Source organism: Lithobates pipiens, unplaced genomic scaffold (genome assembly GCF_037356315.1).
Source record: "Lithobates pipiens isolate NorthernLeopardFrog02 unplaced genomic scaffold, aLitPip1_a1.2 Scaffold_30, whole genome shotgun sequence".
Classification (NCBI taxonomy): Eukaryota; Metazoa; Chordata; class Amphibia; order Anura; family Ranidae; genus Lithobates; species Lithobates pipiens.
Window position 1 is genome coordinate 120,371,448 of NW_027507791.1, and position 21,598 is coordinate 120,393,045.

Genomic DNA, 21,598 nt, shown 5'->3' on the forward strand with positions numbered 1-21,598 from the left:
ACATGAGTTTGACTCGAACTCGAAGCTCATCCCTACTCTAGAGTAGATATTTTAGATATTGTTAAATATGATAGAAGATGCCTTTTGGGGGAATGAAAATATATAGGTCAAAGGGAGGAATATATCATTTGCAGAGGGCATATATAGTCCGGAAAGGAAGGGGGGGGGGGATATAGCAAAAAGAAGACACTGTATTAGAGGATAAAAAAAAGAAGTAAGAAATAGCTGGAGGGAGGGGAGCTTTGCCACACCCCACATCTGACACCTACGGGAAACTAAGTACCCTCATGTAGGTGCTGCGTAGTTAGGTTGTTCCCCTTTTTTTGTTCTTTTTGGTTTTGGGGTTTTTGGGGAGGTTTTTTTTTTTTTTTCTGAATGGCCCCCCAGTCCAGAGAAGATGGAGGGACTACGTATTACATCATTAAACACTAGAGGACTGAATATCCCCAAAAAACGTAAGATGCTATTGAATGATTTAAAATGTTACAATACCGATGTGGTAATGTTGCAAAAAACACATCTGAAGGTGGGAGTATGTCCCTACCTGCAAAACAGACATTTACCCAATGTATACCATGCCTCTAATCACGAGGCTAAAACCAAAGGAGTGGCTATTTTAATTTCTAATCGATTTGCATGGTCTCTGTTGGATAGGTGTCTGGATCGGGGGGGGGGGGGGGGGGGGGAGATATCTCTTTTTCAAAGGATTTATACGTAGTGTAAAGGTTACTTTAGCTACTATCAATGCCCCAAATATTCATCAAGATCGTTTTTTTGTTAAAGCCTTAGCAAAGCTAATGGAATTTAGGGAGGGAACATTGATCTTAGGGGGAGATTTTAATCTGTTTGTAAAAATCAAATAAATGGTGTTGCGCTACCTCAAAAATTAAAACTAAACGAAAGTGCCTAGTGCATAAGTGTCTAGTGTAATTAATCCGACTAAATAGCAAGGTAACACACCCCCTATAATAAACAGATATAGCAGAATGTTCAGCTATTGAACTATTAGTTGTTTATTTAAGCTTCGATGACTTATTCTGTCATGCCTAATTTGATGCGATATCTTATTCATTGCCTGTATTTTCATGTATGATTACTCTATCATAATAAAACTTTGTGAAAAAAAAAAAAAAAAAAAGCAGAATATCCCTAGCAAAACAAATAAATAAATGTGCAAGGAAATATATTCCAGGGATATGAATACCACAAAAACTATAATGAAAGAAGCAGCAAAAATTCAAAGGTAAGCAAAGTGCCTGGTGCTTTAAATAATTATAGTCCCATCAGTCCATATTCACATATGTAAAAAGACAACCAAGGCCTCCAACTGTGCAATAATAAAGTGCAAACAAACTTCTCATGGATAGTGATGGACGAACTTCCGACGGGACGTTTCGCGAACGCGAAACGCGAACGGACACAAACGTTCGCGAAAACGACCGTTCGCCGCGGGCTCCATTGACTTCAATGGGAGGCGAATTTCGCAAACCTTTAGGTCGAATTTGCGGCCACGGGGTAATTATTAGGGGGTAGCACGTAGTCCCACCACCTGGACAATAGCATAATACATGTATGAGGTGAATTTGGGATCGATAACTACAAGCATTTTTTTTTTATTTGGGAAATTGTTCTGACAATTCAGGACTATGGAGCTAATGAAGGCAATGGAGGAGAGGGAAGGTCAGGGACCAGGGTAGGCAAACAAGAGGGTGCAGGAGATACAGAGCACTGACAGCAGCACCGTAATACAGAGCACTGACATCAGCACCGTGACATACAGCGCTGACAGCAGCTCCGTGACATACAGCGCTGACAGCAGCTCCGTGACATACAGCGCTGACAGCAGCTCCGTGACATACAGCGCTGACAGCAGCTCCGTGACATACAGCGCTGACAGCAGCTCCGTGACATACAGCGCTGACAGCAGCACCGTGACATACAGCGCTGACAGCAGCTCCGTGACATACAGCGCTGACAGCAGCTCCGTGACATACAGCGCTGACAGCAGCTCCGTGACATACAGCGCTGACAGCAGCTCCGTGACATACAGCGCTGACAGCAGCTCCGTGACATACAGCGCTGACAGCAGCACCGTGACATACAGCGCTGACAGCAGCTCCGTGACATACAGCGCTGACAGCAGCTCCGTGACATACAGCGCTGACAGCAGCTCCGTGACATACAGCGCTGACAGCAGCTCCGTGACATACAGCGCTGACAGCAGCTCCGTGACATACAGCGCTGACAGCAGCTCCGTGACATACAGCGCTGACAGCAGCTCCGTGACATACAGCGCTGACAGCAGCTCCGTGACATACAGCGCTGACAGCAGCTCCGTGACATACAGCGCTGACAGCAGCTCCGTGACATACAGCGCTGACAGCAGCACCGTAAGCAGCCCCAGGAGGAAGTCAGCACAGCACAGGGATGGTGTGATCCCCTCATAATAAGAACCCCCAGGAGGAAGTCAGCACAGCACAGGGATGGTGGGAGCCCCTCATAATAAGAACACCCAGGAGGAAGTCAGCACAGCACAGGGATGGTGGGAACCCCTCATAATAAGCAGCCCCAGTAGAAATATGACACCGCTCAACCTCTTCAAAGAGGAGGGTAGGGGCATATAGTACGGTGTGCTTTTTTGGGTCAGGGAAGTGAGCCAAATGAATTAAGAAGGTCTGTGTGCTTGATTCCAAAAATTGTTTATAGACATATACATGGTCTACTGATCACATGTGTTGAATTCCTCCGAGATCCATGCCTCATTCATTTTTAGAAATGTGAGGTAGTTAACACTGTGGTGAGCTAGGCGAGTACGCTTATCGGTCACAATCCCCCCTGCTGCGCTGAACGTCCTTTCGGACAGGACACTGGATGAGGGGCAAGCCAACAGTTCGATTGCAAATTGGGCAAGCTCTGGCCAGAGGTCAAGCCTGCCCACCCAGTAGTCTAGGGGTTCATCACTCCTCAGAGCGTCCACATCGGCCGTTAACCCAATGTAGTCGGACACCTGACGGTCTAGGCGTTCCCTGATGCTGGATCCGGATGACACCTGTCGATGGGTCGGCTGAAAGAATGACCTCATATCCGAAGTCACCAACACATCTTCAAACCGGCCTCTTCTTGCAGGCGCTGTTGGATTGGTACCCGCAAATCCTTCTCTGGGAGTGGGAATTGCTCCTCTGCCAGCGCACGCAAAAGCAGAATGCAGCATTTCTCGAAGCAAGGCCTGGAAGTGCTGCATTCTGACAGCCCTCTGCGACGGCGGTAACATTTCCGCCATTTTGTGTTTGTACCGGGGGTCTAAGTACGTTGCCACCCAGTACTGGTCCTTGACCCTCATGCTTTTTATACGGGGGTCCCTATTAAAACACTGGAGCATGAAGGCCCCCATTTGCACTAAAGTGGAAGCGGTGTGGTGGCCTGGCTCCTGCTCATCATCCAGGATAATGTCGTCCTCTTCATTCTCCTCTCCCCATCCTCGCACAACAGGGATCCCAGAAAGGTTTAAAGCATGCTCTTCTTGCTCCTGCTCATCCGCCCCGGCACCATCCTCCTCTGACTCCTCATCAGACTCCTGTTGTTGACTTGTCTCAGATAGAGTAGCCCCCCCTGGGAATTCATCCAGCATTGCGACTTCCTCATCTTCCCGCTCCTGCTCCTCCACAGCCTGATCAATGACACGACGCAATGCACGCTCCAGAAAGAAGGCATAAGGTACCATGTCACTGATGGCGCCATGGCTGCGACTGACCAGTTTGGTGATCTCCTCAAATGGCCGCAGAAGTCTGCATGTGTCGCGCATGAGCAGCCACTGGCGCGGTGAAAAAAAACCCAGCTCCCCAGAACCGTTTCTTTCGCAGAGTTCATACAGGTAGACGTTAACTGCACGTTTCTGCTGGAGCAGCCTATCAAGCATATAGAAGGTTGAGTTCCATCGCGTCGGGCAATCGCAAATAAGACGTCTGACCGGCAGATGGTGTCGCCGCTGAATGTCAGCAAGGCGAGCCATGGCCGTGTAAGATCTTCTGAAATGGGCCGAGATTTTCCTTGCCTGCCGCAAGATGTCCTGGACCCCAGGGTATTTGACAAGGAATCGCTGCACGACCAAGTTTAAGACGTGTGCCATGCACGGCACGTGCGTGATTTTGCCCTGTTTCAATGCGCTAAGCAGATTGGCACCGTTGTCACACACCACTTTACCAACTGTCAAATTGAGCGGTGTTAGCCACTCATCTGCCTGTGAACGCAAAGCTGAAAGGAGTGCCGGGCCAGTGTGGCTCTTTGCTTCCAGGCACAACAGACGCAGCACGGCATGGCAACGTCTCACCTGGCATGTGGAATAGGTTCTGGGGAGCTTGGGCGGTGCAGTGGAAGAGACGCTAGCAGCGGAAAAGGAGGAGGCAGCTGAGGAGGAGAGGGAGGAGGATGGAGTAGGAGGAGGAGAAGAAGAGTCAGGCCTGCATGCAATCCGTGGCGGTAAAACCAAATCTACACGGGTGCCACGGGTTACATGCTTGACGGCCGTCAGAAGGTTCACCCAGTGGGCAGTAAAACTGATATACCTTCCCTGCCCGTGTTTGCTAGACCACGTGTCTGTGGTCAGATGTATCTTGGCACCGACACTGTGTGCCAGAGATACATTCACTTGCCGCTGAACATGGCCATATAGCTCTGGGATGCCCTTCTCTGAGAAATACTTCCTTCCTGGGACCTTCCATTGTGGTGTTCCAATGGCCACAAATTTGCGAAAGGCCTCCGAGTCCACCAGTTTATATGGCAGTAGTTGGCGGGCTATGAGTTCTGACAAGCCAGCCGCCAACCGTTGGGCAAGAGGGTTATCCGGCGTCATCATTTTTTTACGCTCAAACATTAGGCCCACGGAAGCCTGCCTTTTTGCAGAAAAATGTGAGCTTGGCGTGATGGAAGGTGGAGTGGAGGACAATTGTGAGGAGAGAGGAGAAGGAGAAGTAGAAGACGAGGCTGGACGGTGAGAGCCTGCAGTGTGGCTTTGTGTGTTCCGTTGCTCCCACTGGGCTCGGTGATGGCTGCTCATGTGCCTTCTTAAGGCGGTCGTCCCTAGGTGAGTATTGGGCTTACCGCGACTAACGCGTTGACTGCAAAGATTGCAGATGGCAACGCTATTGTCAGCAGCGGACACGTTAAAAAAAGCCCACACTGCGGAGCCATGTGCCGGTGTCCTGGGAGCGCCAGATGTGACCGTACATGGTCGATGACTCGCTCCTGATACATTTGCAGTCTGCTTTGTCCCTGCTGTGCAATGTAAGTCATTGCTGCTTCTCCTCCCTATCTGCTGGTCCATATCTCCCTCTGAACTCCCCTCCTCTTCCTCTCTTGTGGGCACCCACGTGACATCACTAGACACGTCATCATCAACGTCACCTTCCCCACCGCTATAAGTAGAGTAGGCAGCAACACCGGGGACCAACCTCCTCCTTGGGCTGATCTGGGTACTGGCGTCAGACTGCTGAGTAGCGCTTGTTGCTACCTCCTCTTCCTGATCCAATACCAAGAGTGGCTGCGCATCAGAAATGTCCTCTTGATATGGATCGGAAAATAATTCCAGTGACTCAAGCGGAAGGTATGTGGTGGTGGTGGTGGTGGTCGTGTTGTTGGTGGTAGTGTCTTTGGGGGTGCACATAGCAGAGAGTGAAGAAGAGGGTGCAGATCGAGAGGATGAGGAGGGTGCAGAAGAGTAAGGCTGAGCGAGCCACTCAACCAAGTCTGGTGCATCCTTTAAAGTAATTGAACGCACCTTCTGCAACTTCCCACTTTGGCTCAAGCCTGTTGCTCCTGCCCTACCCCTACCACCCCTGCGGAAGGGCCTGCCTCTTCCTCTGCATGTCATTTTTTAAATGACCCTGTGACAAAACTCTTAGTCCCTATACCGCTGAAGGACTGCTGCAGTATAGGTGAGCGGTCAGCAGTGGTGCACGTCAACCCTATCTATTGTGGACCTATAGCGGTCCTTACAGAACAGCAGACTGTACCGCACTCAAGCCTATGTACCGTAGCACCCTATACCAAGTTACCAGTCCTTATAAGAACTTTTGTGGAACAAGCAGGTTGTGTGTTAGTGATTAGCAGACTGTACGTCAGTCCCTATACCGCTGAAGGACTGCTGCAGTATAGGTGAGCGGTCAGCAGTGGTGCACGTCAACCCTATCTATTGTGGACCGATAGCGGTCCTTACAGAACAGCAGACTGTACCGCACTCAAGCCTATGTACCGTAGCACCCTATACCAAGTTACCAGTCCTTATAAGAACTTTTGTGGACCAAGCAGGTTGTGTATTAGTGTTTAGCAGACTGTACGTCAGTCCCTATACCGCTGAAGGACTGCTGCAGTATAGGGCAGCGGTCAGCAGTAGTGCACGGCAACCCTATGTATTGTGGACCGATAGCGGTCCTTACAGAACAGCAGACTGTAACGCACTCAGGCCTATGTACCGTAGCACCCTATACCAAGTTACCAGTCCTTATAAGAACTTTTGTGGACCAAGCAGGTTGTGTGTTAGTGATTAGCAGACTGTACGTCAGTCCCTATACCAATGAAGGACTGCTGCAGTATAGGGCAGCGGTCAGCAGTAGTGCACGGCAACCCTATGTATTGTGGACCGATAGCGGTCCTTACAGAACAGCAGACTGTAACGCACTCAGGCCTATGTACCGTAGCACCCTATACCAAGTTACCAGTCCTTATAAGAACTTTTGTGGACCAAGCAGGTTGTGTGTTAGTGATTAGCAGACTGTACGTCAGTCCCTATACCAATGAAGGACTGCTGCAGTATAGGGCAGCGGTCAGCAGTAGTGCACGGCAACCCTATGTATTGTGGACCGATAGCGGTCCTTACAGAACAGCAGACTGTAACGCACTCAGGCCTATGTACCGTAGCACCCTATACCAAGTTACCAGTCCTTATAAGAACTTTTGTGGAACAAGCAGGTTGTGTGTTAGTGATTAGCAGACTGTACGTCAGTCCCTATACCGCTGAAGGACTGCTGCAGTATAGGGCAGCGGTCAGCAGTAGTGCACGGCAACCCTATGTATTGTGGACCGATAGCGGTCCTTACAGAACAGCAGACTGTAACGCACTCAGGCCTATGTACCGTAGCACCCTATACCAAGTTACCAGTCCTTATAAGAACTTTTGTGGACCAAGCAGGTTGTGTATTAGTGTTTAGCAGACTGTACGTCAGTCCCTATACCGCTGAAGGACTGCTGCAGTATAGGGCAGCGGTCAGCAGTAGTGCACGGCAACCCTATGTATTGTGGACCGATAGCGGTCCTTACAGAACAGCAGACTGTAACGCACTCAGGCCTATGTACCGTAGCACCCTATACCAAGTTACCAGTCCTTATAAGAACTTTTGTGGACCAAGCAGGTTGTGTGTTAGTGATTAGCAGACTGTACGTCAGTCCCTATACCAATGAAGGACTGCTGCAGTATAGGGCAGCGGTCAGCAGTAGTGCACGGCAACCCTATGTATTGTGGACCGATAGCGGTCCTTACAGAACAGCAGACTGTAACGCACTCAGGCCTATGTACCGTAGCACCCTATACCAAGTTACCAGTCCTTATAAGAACTTTTGTGGACCAAGCAGGTTGTGTGTTAGTGATTAGCAGACTGTACGTCAGTCCCTATACCAATGAAGGACTGCTGCAGTATAGGGCAGCGGTCAGCAGTAGTGCACGGCAACCCTATGTATTGTGGACCGATAGCGGTCCTTACAGAACAGCAGACTGTAACGCACTCAGGCCTATGTACCGTAGCACCCTATACCAAGTTACCAGTCCTTATAAGAACTTTTGTGGAACAAGCAGGTTGTGTGTTAGTGATTAGCAGACTGTACGTCAGTCCCTATACCGCTGAAGGACTGCTGCAGTATAGGGCAGCGGTCAGCAGTAGTGCACGGCAACCCTATGTATTGTGGACCGATAGCGGTCCTTACAGAACAGCAGACTGTAACGCACTCAGGCCTATGTACCGTAGCACCCTATACCAAGTTACCAGTCCTTATAAGAACTTTTGTGGACCAAGCAGGTTGTGTATTAGTGTTTAGCAGACTGTACGTCAGTCCCTATACCGCTGAAGGACTGCTGCAGTATAGGGCAGCGGTCAGCAGTAGTGCACGGCAACCCTATGTATTGTGGACCGATAGCGGTCCTTACAGAACAGCAGACTGTAACGCACTCAGGCCTATGTACCGTAGCACCCTATACCAAGTTACCAGTCCTTATAAGAACTTTTGTGGACCAAGCAGGTTGTGTGTTAGTGATTAGCAGACTGTACGTCAGTCCCTATACCAATGAAGGACTGCTGCAGTATAGGGCAGCGGTCAGCAGTAGTGCACGGCAACCCTATGTATTGTGGACCGATAGCGGTCCTTACAGAACAGCAGACTGTAACGCACTCAGGCCTATGTACCGTAGCACCCTATACCAAGTTACCAGTCCTTATAAGAACTTTTGTGGACCAAGCAGGTTGTGTGTTAGTGATTAGCAGACTGTACGTCAGTCCCTATACCAATGAAGGACTGCTGCAGTATAGGGCAGCGGTCAGCAGTAGTGCACGGCAACCCTATGTATTGTGGACCGATAGCGGTCCTTACAGAACAGCAGACTGTAACGCACTCAGGCCTATGTACCGTAGCACCCTATACCAAGTTACCAGTCCTTATAAGAACTTTTGTGGAACAAGCAGGTTGTGTGTTAGTGATTAGCAGACTGTACGTCAGTCCCTATACCGCTGAAGGACTGCTGCAGTATAGGGCAGCGGTCAGCAGTAGTGCACGGCAACCCTATGTATTGTGGACCGATAGCGGTCCTTACAGAACAGCAGACTGTAACGCACTCAGGCCTATGTACCGTAGCACCCTATACCAAGTTACCAGTCCTTATAAGAACTTTTGTGGACCAAGCAGGTTGTGTGTTAGTGATTAGCAGACTGTACGTCAGTCCCTATACCAATGAAGGACTGCTGCAGTATAGGGCAGCGGTCAGCAGTAGTGCACGGCAACCCTATGTATTGTGGACCGATAGCGGTCCTTACAGAACAGCAGACTGTAACGCACTCAGGCCTATGTACCGTAGCACCCTATACCAAGTTACCAGTCCTTATAAGAACTTTTGTGGAACAAGCAGGTTGTGTGTTAGTGATTAGCAGACTGTACGTCAGTCCCTATACCGCTGAAGGACTGCTGCAGTATAGGGCAGCGGTCAGCAGTAGTGCACGGCAACCCTATGTATTGTGGACCGATAGCGGTCCTTACAGAACAGCAGACTGTAACGCACTCAGGCCTATGTACCGTAGCACCCTATACCAAGTTACCAGTCCTTATAAGAACTTTTGTGGACCAAGCAGGTTGTGTATTAGTGTTTAGCAGACTGTACGTCAGTCCCTATACCGCTGAAGGACTGCTGCAGTATAGGGCAGCGGTCAGCAGTAGTGCACGGCAACCCTATGTATTGTGGACCGATAGCGGTCCTTACAGAACAGCAGACTGTAACGCACTCAGGCCTATGTACCGTAGCACCCTATACCAAGTTACCAGTCCTTATAAGAACTTTTGTGGACCAAGCAGGTTGTGTGTTAGTGATTAGCAGACTGTACGTCAGTCCCTATACCAATGAAGGACTGCTGCAGTATAGGGCAGCGGTCAGCAGTAGTGCACGGCAACCCTATGTATTGTGGACCGATAGCGGTCCTTACAGAACAGCAGACTGTACTGCACTCAGGCCTATGTACCGTAGCACCCTATACCAAGTTACCAGTCCTTATAAGAACTTTTGTGGACCAAGCAGGTTGTGTGTTAGTGATTAGCAGACTGTACGTCAGTCCCTATACCAATGAAGGACTGCTGCAGTATAGGGCAGCGGTCAGCAGTAGTGCACGGCAACCCTATGTATTGTGGACCGATAGCGGTCCTTACAGAACAGCAGACTGTACTGCACTCAGGCCTATGTACCGTAGCACCCTATACCAAGTTACCAGTCCTTATAAGAACTTTTGTGGACCAAGCAGGTTGTGTATTAGTGTTTAGCAGACTGTGCGTCAGTCCCTATACCGCTGAAGGACTGCTGCAGTATAGGGCAGCGGTCAGCAGTAGTGCACGGCAACCCTATGTATTGTGGACCGATAGCGGTCCTTACAGAACAGCAGACTGTAACGCACTCAGGCCTATGTACCGTAGCACCCTATACCAAGTTACCAGTCCTTATAAGAACTTTTGTGGACCAAGCAGGTTGTGTGTTAGTGATTAGCAGACTGTACGTCAGTCCCTATACCAATGAAGGACTGCTGCAGTATAGGGCAGCGGTCAGCAGTAGTGCACGGCAACCCTATGTATTGTGGACCGATAGCGGTCCTTACAGAACAGCAGACTGTAACGCACTCAGGCCTATGTACCGTAGCACCCTATACCAAGTTACCAGTCCTTATAAGAACTTTTGTGGAACAAGCAGGTTGTGTGTTAGTGATTAGCAGACTGTACGTCAGTCCCTATACCGCTGAAGGACTGCTGCAGTATAGGGCAGCGGTCAGCAGTAGTGCACGGCAACCCTATGTATTGTGGACCGATAGCGGTCCTTACAGAACAGCAGACTGTAACGCACTCAGGCCTATGTACCGTAGCACCCTATACCAAGTTACCAGTCCTTATAAGAACTTTTGTGGACCAAGCAGGTTGTGTATTAGTGTTTAGCAGACTGTACGTCAGTCCCTATACCGCTGAAGGACTGCTGCAGTATAGGGCAGCGGTCAGCAGTAGTGCACGGCAACCCTATGTATTGTGGACCGATAGCGGTCCTTACAGAACAGCAGACTGTAACGCACTCAGGCCTATGTACCGTAGCACCCTATACCAAGTTACCAGTCCTTATAAGAACTTTTGTGGACCAAGCAGGTTGTGTGTTAGTGATTAGCAGACTGTACGTCAGTCCCTATACCAATGAAGGACTGCTGCAGTATAGGGCAGCGGTCAGCAGTAGTGCACGGCAACCCTATGTATTGTGGACCGATAGCGGTCCTTACAGAACAGCAGACTGTACCGCACCCAAGCCTATGTACCGTAGCACCCTAGACAGACCAAGTTACCAGTCCTGATAAAGAGCTTTGTGGAACAAGTGAGTTGTGAATGATTAGCAGACTGCAGCAGAAGGGCAGCAGTCAAGTATAATATTCTTTCTATATTTGGAAGAAAGAATATTATACGTGTACAAGCCTATTACCGTACCACTGATACCAGTCCTGAAAAGAACCTTTGTGGAACTAATAGTAACAGCAAGTCTTTAAAATTATCCTCACTGCCTGACACACTGCTTCCTGCCTGTCCCTATACAAATTGGCAAAAAAGAGTAGGCTGGAACGATTAGCTGGAACAGCTCTTTTGTGGACCTGATAGTAACAGCTAATGATGATGATGATGATGATGATGATGAAAGACTAATCTGGCTGAGCTGTCCCTAAAATAGCAGCATACAGCGCTCTGTCCCTTTATCTAAACTGACAAAAGAAACTCAGGCTGCTGACCTAACACCTATACCAGTCCTGAAAAGAACTTTTGTGTACCAAATAGCTAGCGTTTTCTCTGTCCCTACTCCACACAGGATCCTTTCCCTACAGTGACAGAAGAAAGAATGTAAAATGGCCACCGGATCGGGTGTATTTATAGGTTAGGGGGAATGTCCAAGTGTCCATGAGCTGTCATGTCTCAATTGGTTGTCCTGTAACACATGATAAACGTGTCACGAAAGGTTAAAGTTCTTGTATACATTAAACACGTAAGTCCGCCGGGGCGAACGACGGAAAAAGGCGTTCGAACCCGCGGACGGCGAAAGTCGGAAATTCGCCGCGAAACGACCGCCGGGCGAACCGTTCGGCCATCACTACTCATGGATACATAAAATCAAGTAAAATAAAATATAAAATTGATAATGAAGACGTGAATCACGCAGTGCAAATAAGCAAAAAAAAAAAGAAATTGAGTCTCTATGTAAACAGAAATGAGTGGAGTGAACAGTGACTCTTTTAGTGCTTCTCCAAATAAAAGGTGACAAAAACAGTGAATAAAACTCTTGTGCCTCTTCAGTGCCCACAGCACACCAGATGGAGTGGCCCCTTACCTTAGTGCTGTAAGGTAAACAGCAGGTCAGCAAGATAGGGAAAGATCCAAAGAATGTATCCCTATTCCTATTTGTTTGATATATGTGAGCGCTGATTGTCTTTTTCTTGATTTAAATCCCTATTCCTGGCAGATTAATACTGTCCCCCACGGCTGGTGTTGATAGTTCATTAATTTTCACAAGGATCTCATGAAGGAAAGAAAATTAGGCTCCAATGGTGAAGTACGTACATACATTTATTAATTTAAAAGTGATGGAAAGGTACTCACAAACAGATGAAAAACAAATTGCATAGAAAACAAACGAGCGTTCCGCTCGTGTTACGGACGTCACTTCCGGTGTCCTAATTCCTCGTATTCCTACGTGTATCGTCACCTAACACGTGACTTCATCAGGGAATGGAATACAGGTTTACGGAAGTCTCTCTTATACTATCATGTATGGCGGCCATTATCCCGAAGCCGCCCATAGGATAACATTACCGTGGCCATTTTTTAATAGATTAGGCTACATCCGCGGCCATTTTTTATGTGACCAGACGGCGGCCATTTTCCCGAAGCCACCCAACAGATAACATTAACGTGGCCAATTTGTTAGAATAAGCTAAACCCGCGGCCATTTTTCCTGTGACTAGATGGTACGGCAGTCATTTTCCCAAAGCCACCCATAGATTAGCATTCCCGCTGACATTTTCCTATAGAGTCAGTTTCGCCCGTGGTTATTTACGATGTATCCAAGTAAATCTACATGTCCCTCTTCTCTGATAAGCTCCATTATAAATACAATTCCTTAAGAACAGGTGGGGAAGGGGGAAGGGAAACCAAGGGCTCTGCTATGCCAAAGCCAGCATACAGCAAAGATCTGATTGTTTTAATAACAGAAAGATAAAAAACAAACAACATATTACCGCGAACAAGTGACATAATTCAATAAATAGTCGCCACAAAGGGAAAAAACTTCCTACACATTCTATGACCATCAATTATTGGACTGCAAGGCAGTCCTCATTGTAGCCAATATAGGCGACCAATCGCCATATCTACACTTTATACCTAATATTCATGATATCAAGTTTTAAAATAAAAAACAGTTTAAATTTAAAATAGTCTATATAAAAAAATTTGAATTTTAAAATAAAATTATATTTTAAACTACCCGAGGGGTCAGCTATAGTGGATACAGGAAATGATGTCCAAGGATAAAACAGTACATTCTTTTCACAAAACAAAGTATTATGCCCAGCCTCCTGTCATTGATAATTTACATATATATAGATAAATATAGAGATGGAATATACACTACAAGATCATTAAACTAAATTTAGCTATACCCGACTACCATTGATTAAACTAAAAATCACTAATAAAACAAATAAGATCGAAATCTATATTCAAGCCTTGAGGCATAAAAGTATCTAAAATAAAAATCCACTTAGATTCCAATTGGCTAAGTGTCCTATGGCTCCCTCTCCAATGTTTTTTATATGGCTCTATGCCCCAAAAAGTAAGATGGGTGGGGTCCTTGTTATGGTGGATGCTAAAATGTCTAGACACACTATGTTTATCAAAGCCATTGATAATATTTTTTACATGGTCCTTAATCCTTACTCGTAAGGGCCTTTTTGTTCACCCAACATATTGTAGGCCACAGCTACATTGAAGGGCATATACAGCCCCTTCCGTGTTGCAGCATACAAAGTCCTTGATTTCATACAGGTTCTCGGTACTTGTGGAAGTGGAGTTAAATTTCTTTTCAGCAGCTTTTTGTTCTTATGCAAGCATAACAGCATTTACACGGGTAGAACCCCTTTCCTGTAAAGAAGGTTAAACCGTTAAAGGAAGGATCAGGGATATATTTCACAATCTTACCCCCTAAAGTGGGTGCCCTCTTATAGATACATTTCGGATATTGGGGTAGTATCTCCTGAAGATGTATATCTGATCGTAGTATATGCCAATGCTTTTTTATAATTTTCTCAATTCTCCTATATTGCACATTTAGTTCAATATTATTGGTACTCCATTAGGTTTATTAGTGGGTGGTGGTTTATCCTTTATTAACATTGCTCTATCCATCTTCTCCACTTCTGTAATCTTGATCTTGATTTCTTCACTTTTATATCATTTGTTGGTAACTCTCTGTCCAATTTTCTCCGCTTGCGTCAGAAAGTCCTTAGGATGAGAACAGTTTCTTCGCAGTTACACAGCCAATTCCGATGGTGGCAACTATCTATTGGTAGATAGCTGTTTCTATCGATGTTTTTAAAATGTGTTTTAGTGTATAATATTTTATCTTCTTGCAAAATCTCTAGATCCAAGAACGAATTTGACTTATCACTTATTTCCCATGATAGATTAATATTTCTATCATTTTTATTTAACCTTTCTAGAAAAGTGATAAAATTGCTTTTCTCTCCTTTCCACAGTATTAGTATATCATCAATATACCTCTTAAATATTACAAGTTCTTCTGGAGGATTTCTAAAAACCACCTCTTCTTCCCATTCGGACATGAATAAGCACGCCACACTGGGTGCAAATTTTGCCCCATCGCTACTCCTACTTTCTGATGATAATAACTCCGGTCATACCAAAAATAACTGTTTTTTAAACAGAAGTCTAAACATTTGATCAGATATTTTCTCTGAAAGCATGGCAAGGTAGAGAATTTTCTTAAACCCCATTTTGTGGCTTCACATGCCTGATGATGTTGAATTATTGTATATAAGGAAGACATGTCTGCAGTTCCCAAAGTCCATGATGTCTCTCCTATAGGGGCCTCTTCTATTAATTGTAATACTTGCTTGGTGTCTCTCAAATAGGCTCTAGTTTGTTTCACTACTGGCTGTAGATAGTTATCTAAATATTGCCCAATTCTTGAAGTCAGGGAATCGATCCCATTGACTATGGGTCTTGGTGGAGGGTTCACATTGTCCTTATGTATCTTGGGCAATGAATACATAACTGGAGTCCTACATGACTCAGGGATCAGAAATTTTGCTTCCTTCACTTTAATCATTATTAAAATCACTGCTCTCGAAAAAACTGCAATTTTTAAAACTTTTTTTTGCATTGATCCATGCTCCCTGGGGCAGAACCCAGGTCCCCAAAAACTTTTTAGGACAGTAACTTGCATATTAGCCTTTAAAATTAGCACTTTAGATTTATTTTATTTTTTTTAGTTGTACAGGGTGTTTTGCTTTTCAAATTCGGCTTTTCAAATTTGCTGCGAACACCCCAAATTGTTCACTGTTCGCTGAACAGGCGAACAGGCAATGTTCGAGTCGAACATGAGTTTGACTCGAACTCGAAGCTCATCCCTACTCTAGAGTAGATATTTTAGATATTGTTAAATATGATAGAAGATGCCTTTTGGGGGAATGAAAATATATAGGTCAAAGGGAGGAATATATAATTTGCAGAGGGGATATATAGTCCAGAAAGGAAGGGGGGATATAGCAAAAAGAAGACACTGTATTAGAGGATAAAAAAAAGAATTAAGAAATAGCTGGATGGAGGGGAGCTTTGCCACATCGGCCATAGTTAGCCACCCCCCCCCCCGATCTTACACCTACGGGAAACTAAGTACCCTCATGTAGGTGCTGCGTAGTTAGGTTGTTCCGCCTTTTTTTTTGTTCTTTTTGGTTTTTTGATTTTTGGGGGGTCTTTTGTTTAGTTTTTTGAATGCCCCCCCAGTCCAGAGAAGATGGAGGGACTACGTATTACATCATTAAACACTAGAGGACTGAATATCCCCAAAAAACGTAAGATGCTATTGAATGATTTAAAATGTTACAATACCGATGTGGGAATGTTGCAAGAAACACATCTGAAGGTGGGAATATGTCCCTACCTGTAAAACAGACATTTACCCAATGTATACCATGCCTCTAATCACAAAGCTAAAACCAAAGGAGTGGCTATTTTAATTTCTAACCGAATTGCATGGTCTCTTTTGGATAGGTATCTGGATCGGGGGGGGGGGGGGGGATATCTCTTTCTCAAAGGATTTATACGTAGTGTAAAGGTTACTTTAGCTACTATCAATGCCCCAAATATTCATCAAGATAGATTTTTTGTTAAAGCCTTAGCAAAGCTAATGGAATTTAGGGAGGGAAAATTGATCTTAGGGGGAGATTTTAATCTCCCCTAGACTCTGAAAATACCTCCACTTGAACCTCATTGGTTCCTGGAGGAACCAGGAAGGGTGTCCTCTGGCAGTTCTAAGAATTTCAATTGATAGACGCCTGGCAGACCCTTCATGAAGAAGAGAGAGCTTCTATCTATATTTATTATATCTATTTTTCTAATTCCCATCAACTATATTCCCAAATAGATTTTTCTCTAATACCACAACAGTTACTTCCTATGGTAGAGGATATATCAATAGGAAATATAACCTGGTCAGACCATGCATCAGTTATAATTAGGCTTCCTCTGTCTGGCGCAACTCAACAGATGGAATGGAGATGGTGCTTAACCTCCCTGGTGTATGATTATTTCGGATTTTAGGTGCTGAAAGCAGTACCATTATTTTGCATGGAAATTTGGCGTTTTATATTGTAGGCCTGTAATTCTTAGGAATAACTCACTGAAATCTGTTCAAACCAAAGTCTAGTAGACATCCCGGGTAGGATAATGTTTGAAACACAAAATCATAAATCATATAGTATATAATAAATAACTGTAAATAATAACAAATAATAATATAATAATAATAATACTTTTTATTCAATACATTTTAGTAAATAATATAATCAAAAACACAGAATTTTTTTTTGCCAAACAAGGGTGCAATATTGGTAGTCATATTGCTTCAGTAAACGACTCTGGTATGGAAAATGTTAAAACATGGTACAGCACAAAGTCCAACATCACAATCAGGACAGTAGAACCTGGTTTCTTTTCTAATTTTCCTTCCAGTGTCATCACACTTAGAGCAGCAAACGACACACATCCTTGTGGGTGCTGCCTTCTTTTCCATTGGTGGAATGTGGTCCATAAAGTGCCGACCAGTCAGGCGTTCTGGGTTCACAATGCCAGCAGCACGACGGCCAGATCTGTTTACAGATGTTGGTGTTTGGAAAGTTGCCGAACTTATATTCCTCAAGCACCAAACAAAGTCCGCATAAACAACAGGCTTGTCACTGCTCCAGAAGGTGCCTGAAGATTTTTTTGTAATATTTTTTCTGTTGCTTCCTCATGGCTGGGTAAAAAGTCATGGCCTGGTCAGCTCGGTCAACACCTCCCATAGTATGGTTGTAGTCCATCACGACTTGGGGTTTCATTATGTCTTTTCCACCTTTTGTTTGTACCATGACAGGAGAGGTGTTGTGAATGGTACTCATTAGGCACACATCTTTTTTGTCACACCATCTCAGTGCCATAATTTTGCCTTTCTGCCAGGCAACTATTTCTCCTGCCTTGAGATTTTTATTGCCAGAGGTTAGTGGCAAGTCATGCCGGTTAGCTCTAACGGTCCTGTATGCATCTGTCTTATGCTGTAAAAAGAACTAGAGTTCTGGAGAACTGTAAAAATTATCCGTGGTTACACAGTAGCCCTGATTCAGCAGTGGTTCAATCAGAGGAAGCGGTTGCCATTCCATAGTTATCGAATTTTTCATTGAACTTGGTTCCTTTCCCGGTGTAAAGTATGGAATTCCATATGTAACCAGTGCTGGATTCACAGAGCATGAATGATTTTATGCCAAAGCATGCCCTCTTGGACGCAATAAACTGTATCCAGCTGAGTCCTCCCAACCACTCCCTGAAGAATTGAGGCCCAGAAACTTCCAGATGTCCTCCTTAGTTACTGGTTCCCACTTTCTGCTCCTTGCAAACCTCTGATGCGTAGCAGCTTGTTGTTCGTGGTACCGATTTGTCTCCATACCAATTTTTTCTATAACCTCATCGGTCAAAAAGGGTTGGAGGTATGCCAATGGTTTGTCATCTTCCACATCCACTTTGATAGCAGGTGTTCCAGTAAAAGGAAATCTTGGGGGCCCTGCGTGCTCTGTACTGTAATCAATCGAGCACCAAGTCCGCACATCACTGGGCAAAGTCGCAGGATCATCGCTAAAATCGCTTTCCGTGCCTGATGACAAACTTCCCCACGAATCACTATCACTCACTTCTGCAAGCGATTCTGTATCGCTGTCGCTGTTTTCAAACAGGTCATATGCCACTTTTGAGGTAGAGGCGCGCTTTTTTGATGCCATGGTCGCTGTGCAGTTTCCAGACACAAAGTACAGTAAAACTGCAGGCAAGGGCACTGGATAAAGCAATGGGGGCAAGCTAAGGTCAATTTTATTTTATTTTAGTAATGTAATCCAATAGGATTACAGTGTATCAGTGTGTTTGTGCTTTATACTTTTTGAATTTGGCGCTGGTTCCACCTCCCTGCGTCACTACGCTCACAGGGAACGGAAGCCAGGGCACACAGTGCATCGGGCGGAAGATCCGGAAGATCCGGCCGCCGTACACAGCTGGGATACATTGCGGGATCCTGGAGACAAGGTAAGTAATGCCTTTCAGGATCCAGCGATGCAATCCCGAGTGTGGCTCGGGGTTACCACTAATGATACTTAAATCTCACCCCGAGCCACACTCGAGAATACCGCCAGGGGGGTTCAACGAAAGCCTACTACAGTGCCCTGAAATTCGAGAAGACTTGACTAAAGAAATTAATTGGTACTTTCAGATAAATGATAATGGGGAGAATGACCCGGGAATAGTTTGGGAAGCTCATAAAGCGGTAATCTGAGGAATTTTAATTAAACATGGCTCCCGAATAAAGAAAGCCCAAGAAGAACAAACAAAAAAGGTTAGCAGAAAAGGAAATAGGAAATTAACTAGCACACCTAAGGAGACAGTTATCTGACCTCCTTCAGTATAAAGCAAAGGCAGTATTACAACAATGGAGGAGAGTGACATATGAATCCAGAGTGTGGCAAATTGTTGGCACGGAAATTAAAAAAAAACAACAGACATGGTCATATATACCATATATTAAAACAACAGGAGGCCAAAAACTCTCAATGTCGAAAGACATTGTAAAGGAATTTAGGGAGTATCATGCCTCAATATATAATTTGCCGATGTCTTCCTTCTCTCTGGAAGAATATTTATCCTCCTCACAATTAGTCCGACTACCGTCTCTAGTTTGAAATAGAACTGGAGACACCAATCACAATGGAGGAAGTGTCTACAGTAATAAAGATAATCAAACATTGAAAGGCACCTGGCCCAGATGGTTTTTCCATACAATACTTTAAAAGTTTTTTTATCATTGTTAAGCCCACATATGGTAAAAACATTTAATGCATTGGGACAAACAACTGACCCCCCATTGGATGCATTAAGAGCACATATTGCGGTAATTCCTAAAGAAGGGAAGAATCGGTGTGCAGCAGCGACTGACCAATATCATTACTAAATGTGGACCTCAAAATAATCACAAAGACACTGGCATCCCGTTTACAGTCTCAGCTTCATCAGTTGATACATTTGGACCAAGTGGGGTTTATCCCTACATGGGGAGGTAAGAGGCAGTACTATTAAAGTAATGAATCTGGTCCATTATGTAAATCAAAGGAAGATGCCGAGCAGTGCCAGGACAAGGTCATCCAGCACCCAGGGCAAAGATGCCAAACTGCGGCCCCTCCACACAAAATCTCTGCCACTGTCGTTACTCCTTTTCAGTCTTGTGACAGAAGGAAGGTCCCCCCTCCGTCCCTACAGTAAACCATTGCACCCAGGGCAGCCGTCCCTCCTGCCCACCCCTTATCCCGGCTCTGATGCCAAGTGTCTTTGTGAATATGGATGCGGAAAAGGCTTTTTTTTTTATAAATTCTTTATTTTTTCATCTTTTCTTTCCATAGATTTCACATTACATTTCGTTTTACATCTACAACTTCTTTAACAGCTATAACAGTCTTATAATATTTCAATCCATACCTCAATTCCATGTCATCCTCCCCCCTCCCTCACCCTTCCCTCCCAGAGAAATAAATAGATAAATATACAAACAAGAAAAAAAAAAAAAAAAAAAAAAAAAAAAGTTTGAATTTTCACTATAATCCCCCCCCCTCACTCCCCCCCCCCCCACCACCACCCGCCTGCTCTATCATATTTCGAAATGTTTCACATCATACTTTCTCTATAATTTAGATATGGAGCCCAGATCTTCTGATATTTCTCGTCTTGATCTCTCATTGTCATTGTTAAATTTTCCATTTGTTGGATTTCTGCAATTCTCTGAAACCACTGTGCTCTAGCTGGAGGGTTGCTTTTTTTCCACAGAACCGGGATACATGCCCTTGCTGCTATCAATAAATGTCTCAGCAAAGAATTTTTGAATCTTTCTATTGCCATTGGGATGTCCAGCAGCAGAAAAGTTGCCGGTTTATCTCCCAGGTCAATTCCTGTAATCCTTACAATAGTATCGGCTACCATCTCCCAGAACACTCTAATTTTTGGACAGGGCTTTTGACAGGGTCAATTGGACATTTATGTTAGGAGTACTAAAATATATGGGCTTGGGAGATCAAATGTTACATTGGATAACCGGAATATACTCTACACCACAAGCTCTGGTTAAGGTGAATGGGGTACACTCAGAAAACTTTTCAATTACAAGCGGGACCCGCCATGGCTGTCCTCTTTCGCCTCTTTTGTTTGTGCTAACGTTGGAGCCCTGTTACATAGAATTTCGACAGACTCCCGATATCAAGGGAATATGTTTGGGAGAACAGGAATATAAAGTCTCTGCTTATGTGGGCGACTTACTTTTCAGCCCACAAATATCATTACCAAATCTTATGAAGGAAGTAGAACAATACGGAGCTCTGACGAATTTTAAAATAAATTATAGCAAATCGGAGGCATTGGAAAAAAGTAATTTAAAACTACTCATGGCTATAATGAATTGTCGGTCCGGCAATACACATAAGAGTTTGTTAATAAAAACAGCATGGGATTCCCCCACAGGGGAACCCCAAACCAAAATAAAAAAAATGCATGGGGGTCCCCCAAATTCCATATCAGGCCCTTCAGGTCTGGTATGGATATTAAAGGGAACCCCGCTTCAAAATTTTAAAAAAATGGCATGGGGTTCCCCCCAAAAATCCCCACCAAACCTTTATCCGAGCATGCAACCTGGCAGGCCACAGGAAAAGAGGGGGGGGGGGCAAGAGAGCCCCCCTCCTGAACCGTACCAGGCCACATGCCCTCAACATTGGGAGGGTGCTTTGGGGTAGCAGCCCCCCAAAGCACCTTGTCCCAATGTTGATGGGGAGACCTCATCCCTTGCCCGGTGGTTGTGAGGGTCTGTGGGCGGGGGGCTTATCAGAAGCCATAAGTCCTTTATTAAAAAAATAATAATAATAAAACTGTCCAATGGATTCTTGTTCTCCGCCCTCTCTGACTCTATGGGAAAGCCATAGGGATGTCCTCGTGC